At 35.5% G+C, this 9,809-nt stretch overlaps 1 protein-coding gene, 1 long non-coding RNA gene and 3 other non-coding genes across 5 annotated transcripts in view; 3 read left to right on the top strand and 2 right to left on the bottom strand.

Annotated features, from left to right (window-relative positions):
* The window catches only part of LOC101886704 (zinc finger protein), an 846,922-nt gene that overhangs the window by 317,440 nt on the left and 519,673 nt on the right, over positions 1-9,809 (bottom strand). The window lies entirely within an intron of this gene.
* Positions 1-9,809, top strand: part of LOC147844817 (uncharacterized) — a 532,816-nt gene that overhangs the window by 482,180 nt on the left and 40,827 nt on the right. The window lies entirely within an intron of this gene.
* On the bottom strand, positions 27-108 carry trnas-uga (transfer RNA serine (anticodon UGA)). Its single transcript has one exon. It is a non-coding gene; the product is annotated as a tRNA-Ser (tRNA).
* Positions 7,659-7,740, top strand: trnas-gcu (transfer RNA serine (anticodon GCU)). The gene has a single exon. It is a non-coding gene; the product is annotated as a tRNA-Ser (tRNA).
* trnas-gcu (transfer RNA serine (anticodon GCU)) lies at positions 8,315-8,396 on the top strand. The gene has a single exon. It is a non-coding gene; the product is annotated as a tRNA-Ser (tRNA).

Below are 9,809 nucleotides of genomic sequence, written 5' to 3'. Positions count from 1 at the left end.
AAAGTAAGTCCTGCACACTGCCTGGATATAGTCAGCAGGATTCGAACCTGCGCGGGGAGATCCCAATGGATTTCAAGTCCATCACCTTAACCACTCAGCCACAACTACAAGACTGCCTGTACACCCATGTCCTCATGCCTAGTACATGTGTTTTGCATCCAGATGAAACTTTGAGCAAGCGATAGCTCAACAGCATAAGCAGTGGCTCCACAAAAGTAGTCTTACATGCCCGAACGACCCTTGAACCCTTGACCCTCAGATTAAAAGTCTGATGCTCTTCCAACTGAGCTATCCGGGCTCCATGGCAATGTATAGGGTTGTGGTCGGCGCAGACCTTTGCGACACAAAAGTTTACCGTGAGGTGGGGTTTAGGCTTATGGTTGGTGTAGATGTTACTAAAACACAACAGTTTACTGTGAGGTAAGGTTTATGGTTGTTGTAGGTGTAGACATCAGTACAACACAATAGTTTGGACTCCATGTCATGTAGGAGACATTAAATAGATCAATGATAACTGCAGAAGGTCTTTCTGTTGTTGTGGCAATGAATGGAGTCTTAACAATTGAAAAGATTCCTTCCATGCCTTAGAAGCGTGACTTGATCAATGCTTATCTACACAGCATGCTGCATCAAAGGTCCTGTTGCTCATATCGAATCCCTAGTCTTCCACACTTTAGAAAACGTAAACATTCAGGACGTGCCATTTGCACAGCCTGCGCATGGAGACCCCAATGGACTTCTAGTCCATCGCCTTTTTTATTTTTTATTTATTTATTTTATATCAAAAATTTTAAACAATTACATTCAGGTAATAATACATGTACATTATATAAAGCCATTTGAACATATGTATTCCCACTTGAAAAGTCTTTTTCAAATACATCAATTTTGTTATTCATGTTACAATAATAGAAAAGAGCATTATGCAGTTTAGACATTTTTCTTTGAAATGATTTACACACAGATATTTTGCTATTATTTTCTTTAACAATATTCCTTCTATTCCATATCACATTTCTTGCAACTGTTAAAATGAAGTTTATGAACCTTGTGTTTTTACCTTGTAAGACTGGATTTTACTCAAACAACTATCCCTTGCAATAAAACCATAAAAACTCTGGAATCTGGAAGAGGGGACAGGAGAACACAATCAGAACATTCCTTTTACCCGCATCCATCTCCCTTATTGATGTTGTTTTTTAATTATAATCATTCAGGTGTGACTGGTAAACTGGTGAACTGTCTTTAAACTTCATTTCACCCCAAAACATTGGGTAACCCTTTTAAGTTAATTAACTCTAAATACAGAGTCAGATATTTGGGTGCTAAATATTCATGAGTGTTTCACAGATGTTAATGGGTATTTAAAGAATCTTGGCAAAACACTTGGGGTTTCTGTTGCCAGACTTCCCACACAGCCTCTGTGTTTCTCTTCTTTTGCTAGGTATGCTGACTTTATGAAATTATTTTATAACTTTGTATTTGCATTTATCTGCGTTTATATGTTATGTTAATCAGTTGTGTTTGGTATTCAATTTTTGATTTATTCTAAGTGTTGTTTTACCTGCCTGGCAAAATAAATGTTAACCCTTTTTGATTAATTCTGGAGTTTTGTGAATTCATTGTATCCAGTAGATTACGAGGAGTCTTCGTTACCCTTATAGTACGGCATAAATTAAATTGATTAATAGGCGCATTTGATTATACGTAGCCATAGTGTGCCGATAACATGTAGACCTTTTAGTCATTTAACAACTGATAGCAGCAAGTTGCAAGGGCTTGGCTAAAGATGTGTTCTTTTAGGACTAGGTGAGCGTTATGCAACCAGCCTATCTAAATATTAGTTAATCCTGCATCCTCTTACTATTTTTAGAGTGTCGACATATTGTCCGTGAGAAGAAGCGCAAACCCGGGGCATGGAACTCTGAGCGACGTTGGTCCCTAATGAACGTACAATTTAGAATATCGGATCCCAGAAAATATCAAATTCTAAATTAAAATCACAACCAACAACATGATCAGCTAAAAACGTAAATGATGAATTTATAAGATTTAAATTGGAGTCAGATTAAAATACGCATCAAGTCAGATATAAAATTGGTCAACAAATTTTAATGAAATAAAATAACTCTTTCCAGAAGCGTCCGAAAAGGCATACACGCAGAATTCCTTCGACCAAAACACTGGACTGTAATCTTACAACCTTCTGTTTTACAACCAGATAAAAATAATGTTTCCCATTCCTCATCAATGACCTAATTTTCAATCCCCATTTCATTTATCATTTCTTTAATTTTTCCAATAAAACATTCTAACTCCTTTGCAACCGCATAGCAACACCTTAGCAACCAAGCTGTATAAAAGTAAATGGTTTATTAACTAAAGATTTTAAAATAACAAGATCGATAAGACAAGGATGTCCAATGTCAGCACTACTATACACACTTGTATCTGAAACATTGGGATTAGCAATTGATAATGAAAAACAAATACGAGGATTATGTATAAAAGGAACAGACTTAGAACAAAAAATATTTCAGTATGCTGATGATACCACTTTAATAGTAAAAGATATTAAAATGATTGAAGAAGCAGAGGAAATTTTAAACAGATATTGTAAAGGAACAGGAGCAAAAATTAATAAGGAAAAAAGTAAATACATGAGAATGGGAAAAACAAATGTTTTACCAGAAAAAAATCTCATTTACAGAGGAGAAAATTGATATGGAAATTTTAGGTATAAGAGTTGGTAAAAATGAAAATAAAACAAGGAATTTAGTATGGTAGTAAATTTTAAAAGGAGTGGAAACAAAGATTACATTTCTGGAAAAAGGTTTGTTTTTAAAGGAGAAAGTTTTAGTTTTAAATTCCTTATTTTTATCAAAAATGTGGTGTTTTAGGTACAGTGAGTTTGCCAATGAGTGTGTATAAAAAGATAAAAGCTATTGTATTAGATTTCTCATGGAAAGGAAAACCTTCCAAAATAGCTTATGACACCATAATTGGTAAAGTAGAAGAAGGAGGCTTAGGTTTAATTGATCCACTGATCAGAATGAAAAACATAAGAATAAAAACTGTAAATAAATATTGGAAAGAAGAAAAACATGTGGAAAGATGTGATGAGATATTTTTAAATAAATGTGGAGAAATACAAGAATAAATATTATGGATGAAGCCCAAAGAGAATATGATGAATAAATTTCCAGAATTCTATGAAGAAGTTATCAAAGCATGGGGAGATTTTAGAAAGCATATTGATTGTTCATTTAGTAAGGAAGAGATTTTAAAGCAACCGCTGTTTTTAAATGAATACATTAAAGAAGGAATAAACACTATTTTTTAATAAGAAATGGTTTAATGCAGGAATAAAGCAAATTAAAGATATTTTATATGAAGTGATACCTGGTTATGTACAGGCGAAAGTAATAAAAGATGCAAAAATAGAAAACTATGAAAACAAAACTTCAAGAGTTTTGAAAATCAATTTAACAACACCAAAAGAATGGAAAGAAATTATAGAAAATAAATTTGAAATGCACAGCGATGAAGGAAGGTTGATTAACTTTAAAGAAAATCAATATGCTTTCAAAGATGGTATACTGAAAATGTTTTATTCTTGCTCGGGCGTTGCTAGGGTCGAAAGGGATAAGGGGCTTAGCCCTAAAGACCCCCCAACCCCACAAAAAAAAAAAAAACAATTAAAAAAACGTTCTAATTCACCCTGCTAAAATACCACCACTTTCAAGGTAATCTACTTTTATATTAGATTTATAAATGGTTTAATAATAAATAGGGCTTTTGAGTTGACTTTCAACAATAAATTTTAAAGCTTTGTGACTTGTAACACCAAAAAGGAAAAAAAAAAAACATTAATTAATTATCCCACTTCTCATTTTTTGTTAGTTTTTTGAAAATGTAATTTTCTGCATGTCTTCAAATCTGAAAATATGATTTATTTTATAGTGTGAGGTGTTATTCAATGTGATACAAAGCTACAAACATGTTCAGTGATTAACTGAGGTGTAGTGTTGTCAAGATACTGGAATTTCTAAATTCAATACCTCGCAAAATATTGATATTCAATAGGCTACTATTTTTGACATAATAACAATTTTATCAAAAATAGTACAAAAAATGAAAATAAAGATCTATATGCTAGAAATGTATTTACTTCAAATTTCTTTTGAGGGAGATTTTTTTTTCAGTTTTCCTCAAAATAAGGTGATGTGGGCATTGTTGAACTTTAGTAATGCCTGTTTCATTCATTCATTGAGCAGAAATTCCAGATATGCCTCACAAAAGTAGTAAAACAGTCCAGGAAATCCTTAATATGGATGAAGGCATCAAGCTATTGCTGTAGTTGAATGAACATAAGATCTGAATAAACATAAAAAGGCTTTAACTAATCATTAACACGACTGCGATAATAAATGTTTATACAGTTGAAGTCAGAATTATTATTCCCTTTTGAATTTTATTTTATTTTTTAAATATTTCCCAAATGATGTTGAACAGAGCAAGGAAATTTCCACTGTATGTCTGATAATATTTTTTTCTTTTGAAGAAATTCTTATTAGTTAACAAACCATCGTTATACAATAACTTGCCTAATTACCCGAACCTGCCTTTAAAGCCTTTAAATGTCACTTTAAGCTGTATAGAAGTGTCTTGAAAAATGTCTAGGCATATATTATTTACTGTCTTCATGGCAAAAATAAAATAAATTAGTTATTAGAGATGAGCTATTAAAACTATTATGCTTAGAAATGTGTTGAAAAAATCTGCTCTCCGTTAAACAGAAATTAGGGAAAAAAATAAACAGGGGGTTAATAATTCAACTGGGGCTATCAGACTTCAACTGTATGTCTTCCTCCAGCCATCTCAGGTATTTTCATAAAAAAGTCGATTTATAATCCCCTGCTAACTGACATAACATGTTAAAGTAGAATGTAGCTATACAATATGCTATATGCATGAGCTCACTGTGATTTAACTATTTCAGAAACAGATGTGACTGGCTATATCATATCTAGATAAATATGTCTCGATATATATATTATATCTAGAAAGCTAGAACAATTTACGTTTTTCTGACTAATTTGCATGTATGCATTGATATGAAGCACATTTTATCAATTAAAGTTATTTTATTTCACCAAAACTACACACATTTTATACTGTGGAAATAAATGTTAAGCTTTATTAGTAGTTAGAACTATTCAGTTTTGCGAAAGAGTTGTATTATTACCTCATCAACTTCAGCTCTTCAAAATAATGAATAAATGAAGTGCAGTGATGGAATTTTTTTTAAACATCATGTGATAACAGTGCCACTCCCACCTGCCGGTAGATACAGGTACTGCTGAACAGCTGACCCGAAACAAACACTGCGTTAGGTGGAATGAGTGTGATGTACGCGGTAATTTTCAGTACTTAATTAAAAAAATTAATATTTTTATTAATAACTTAATAAAAAATTAAGTGTAATACACTATTATATACTTATATATTATATATACTTATATTTTATTTAAGTGAAACATACTGCAAAAGATCAGGGGCTTTTGACAATACATCAGGGGCTTAAGCCCCCAAAAACCCCCTCGCAACGCCACTGTTCTTGCTTATCTAAAGACTAAAAAAAGATTATATCCCAATATCTAAAAGAAGGAAATATGGCAAAATTTGAGAGCTTGGTGGAAAAGTCCAGTTTTAGAGAATTTTGATTACATTTTAAGACAAAACTGTTTATTAAGCGAAATGAGATTGTGTAAAATAGGTTTGGCAAATCGTCACCTTAGAATTATAAGGTTCTATCTGCGTTGTGGATGATTTTGAGATATTGAGCTTAAAAGTTTTTGCATTCCATATATCAAACAATATGTGTGTAGCATTTCTCTTTCATACATTGATCAATTGCATTTAGAGAACTTTTAGTGTCTCTGTCATGACAAATTTACTTTGCACTTACAAATTGGAGTAAATAAAACACAGTAAATGCAGATAGAACCTTCACATTCTGAAAAGTCATTTTCTGCTTGGAATTATGAGGTTCTGTATGCCAGATCATTCATTGAAGCTTTACTTTTCAAGAAATACAATAAAAAAATATAAGTTGGTGTTGTAACAATATGTTGATACTTGAGAAAGTAAAATTTTGGTTTCTATAACATTTATTTCATGTTTTAGGATGAATATTTTTCTTGTTCAAATTGAGCTTACAAAGCTGGGCTAAATATATATTTTTTTCCAGTGCTGATGTTAGTTTTATGTAATTAATATGTTAATATTTATGACATTTTATGCTTTACATGAATTATTGAATCATATTTATTGAATTATATGCCCTATGAATTAAATTAAGTATCTGCCCTTCAAGGCTTAATATTAAATTTAAAGACTTTAAAAGAAACAGACGATGACCAGATGAGTTTAATAAACAATGAAAAGTGTTTCACTGACTACATGTAAACAAATAAATATATTTCACATTTAATATAGACATTTTTTAATATTGATTTCTTTTTCAACAATATAAAATCTAACATTTCATTTCAATGTCGGTGACGCTATGCCACAGTGGGTAGCACAATCTCCTTACAGCAAGAAAAACGCTGGTTCGAGCCTCAGCTGGGTCAGGTGGCATTTGCCATCTTTGCCGCTCAAATGCTCTGGCGTTTGAAAGAGGCCGGTGCTTTCGTGACAGGTGTTTTACTCGCACCCTCTTATCGTTTTGATGGATGTTGTTGCAAAATTTAAAGTCATCTTTACTGAAAATAGCTGCAAATACATACAGAAATGCCATAGTCCAGCCCCCATCAGGAAAGTGAGTACATACATGACGGGGTGGCCGAGTCCATTGAATCCCATTCTTGCTGTTCATATGCTCCGTCGTTCATATGGCAAAACTGAAAGTGTTCTTACCGAAAAATAGTTGCAGAAACATACATATAAAAATATGTGCCACAGTCCTGCCTCCACCAGAGAAGGTGGAAAATACGTGATGAGGTGACCGAGTGGTTAAGGCGATGGACTGCTAATCCTTTGTGCTCTGCACGCGTGGATTCGAATCCCATCCTCGTCGCTCGTATACTCTGGTGTTTGAGAGAGCCTGGTGCTTCCGTGGAAGGTGTTTTGAATGATATTATTGCAAAATTTATTGTCATCTTTACTGAAAATAGCTGCAAACACATACATAAATGCCATAGTCCAGCCCCCATCAGGAAAATGGCTTTATACATGACAAGTTGGCCGAGTGGCGATGGACTGCTAATCCATTGTGCTATGCACGCGTGGGTTTGAATTCTATCTTTGTCGCTCATATGTTCTGGCGTTTGAAAGAGGTGGGTGCTTTTGTGACAGATGTTTTACTCGCACCCTCTTATCGTTTTGAAGGATGTTGTTGCAAAATTTAAAGTCGCCTTTACTGAAAATAGCTGCAAATACATACAGAAATGCCGTAGTCCAGCCCCCATCAGGAAAGTGAGTACATACATGACGAGGTGGCTGAATCTATTGAATCCCATTTTTGTCGTTCATTTGCTCTGTCGTTCATATGGCAAAACTGAAAGTCATCTTACCGAAAATAGTTGCAGAAACATACATTTACAAATGTGTGCCATAGTCCGGCCTCCACCAGACAAGAAAGGAAAATATGTGACGAGGTGGCCGAGTGGTTAAGGTGATGGACTGCTAATCCATTGTGCTCTGCACGCGTGGGTTCGAATCCCATCCTCGTCGCTCGTATACTCTGCCATTTGAGAGAGCCTGGTGCTTCTGTGGAAGGTGTTTTGAAGGATATTATTGCAAAATTTAATGTCATCTTTACTGAAAATAGCTGCAAACACATACATAAATGCCATAGTCCAGCCACCATCAGGAAAGTGGATTTATACATGACAAGTTGGCCGAGTGGCGATGGACTGCTAATCCATTGTGCTCTGCACGCGTGGGTTTGAATTCCATCTTTGTCGCTCATATGTTCTGGCGTTTGAAAGAGGTCGGTGCTTTCATGACAGATGTTTTACTCGCACCCTCTTATCGTTTTGAAGGATGTTGTTGCAAAATTTAAAGTTATCTTTACTGAAAATAGCTGCAAATACATACAGAAATGCCATAGTCCAGCCCCAATCAGGAAAGTGAGTACATACATGACGAGGTGGCCAAGTCCATTGAATCCCATTCTTGTTGTTCATATGCTTCGTCGTTCATATTGAAAAACTGAAAGTCATCTTACCGAAAAATAGTTGCAAAAACATACATATACAAATATGTGCCACAGTCCAGCCTCCACCAGAGAAGGGGAAAAATATGTGACAAGGTAGCCGAGTGGTTAAGGTGATGGACTGCTAATCCATTGTGCTCTGCACGCGTGGGTTCGAATCCCATCCTCGTCGCTTGTATGCTCTGGCGTTTGAGGGAGCCTGGTGCTTCTTTGGAAGTTCTTTTACTCGAACCCTCTCAGCGTTTTGAAGGATGTTGTTGCAAAATTTAATGTCACCTTTTCTGAAAATAGCTGCAAACGCATACATAAATGCCATAGTCCAGGACTTCCGGTTGGGTGAGCGGTAAGATGTCAGCATAGAACATACTCTCCTGGTCAATGTGTTCAAAAAGCCCTCATACTTTTACCAATTCAAGTGAGCTTTGCGCTAGACGACTTTAAAATGAACAGGGCAAAACCTAAAAAGGGGAATTTAAGCCAAAATTAAGCGAGGAGGAAAAGGAGAAGAGGAATGATAATGACAAGTTAGGCCTACCTGAGAAAGAACATGGCGCCAAAACTTTTTATCTCCGAACTGAAGGCCTATATCTCCGAACTGAAGACGGATTTAAGAAAATAATTCAGCCAATTCAAAGAAGAGTTCAAAAAGGATATGAAAACAGAAGTGGACAAGCTGAAAAGCGACATAAACCAGAAGCTAGAAGGCATCACCGAAGATATTCAGTCACATGGCACAAGACTGAATGAAGCAGAGGAGCGAATAAACTGAACTCGAGTCGGCAAACCTTGAACTAAAAGACGCCTTACTGCACACCTTGAAAGAGCAAAAAATGATGCAGAATAAGGTCACAGATCTCGAGGGCCGATCACGACGAAATAATATCCGAATATACGGTATTAAAGAAGGAGCAGAAGTGACGTCCGTGAATAATTTCATCACGTATTTGCTAAAAAGTGAGCTCTTACTGGACTCCGATTTAGACCTGCAGGTACAGAGAGCACACAGATCTCTCGGTCCTAGACCTCAAAATAATAATACTTCAAGATCGATTATATTCAATTTCCTGCAGTACAGCACTAAAGATAAGATCTTGCAAGCTGCCTGGGCAAAAGAAACGCAACACGACAGCAAGCCAATTTTCTTTGCGCACGATTTCCCCATGGAGATTAATGCAAAACTGCAGGAATATAAAGAAGTGAAAAAAGTCCTCAAGGAGAACAAAATCCGATTTCAGACGCCCTACCCAGCCAAAATGCGAATACACTGGGAGACAGGACCACAACTTTACGAAAGCGTGGCTGAAGCTACGAAAGACTTGAATAAGAGAGGATACACGGTGGATCTGACGATGACGCAGCAGGTATCCGAAGACCCCTGGTGTGGATGATAAGAAAGACTGACACGCCGTATCCAGTGGCTAAGAGCTGGACGGATCGTTCCTGATCGTGTTCGGGAAAGATTGAAGAGCTTTCAGAGACAAACACCGAATGAAGATTAACTGTTGAGAAACACCGCTGACTGTTAACGTTAAAGAGGTATGCGGAGGCACTGTTACGATACACAACTTACAAATAACGCTATTTC

Source organism: Danio rerio, chromosome 4 (assembly GCF_052040795.2).
Source record: "Danio rerio strain M-AB ecotype USA chromosome 4, GRCz13ab, whole genome shotgun sequence".
Lineage (NCBI taxonomy): Eukaryota > Metazoa > Chordata > Actinopteri > Cypriniformes > Danionidae > Danio > Danio rerio.
Note: the sequence above shows the minus strand (reverse complement) of the source record. Positions and strands in the feature narration are given on the sequence as shown.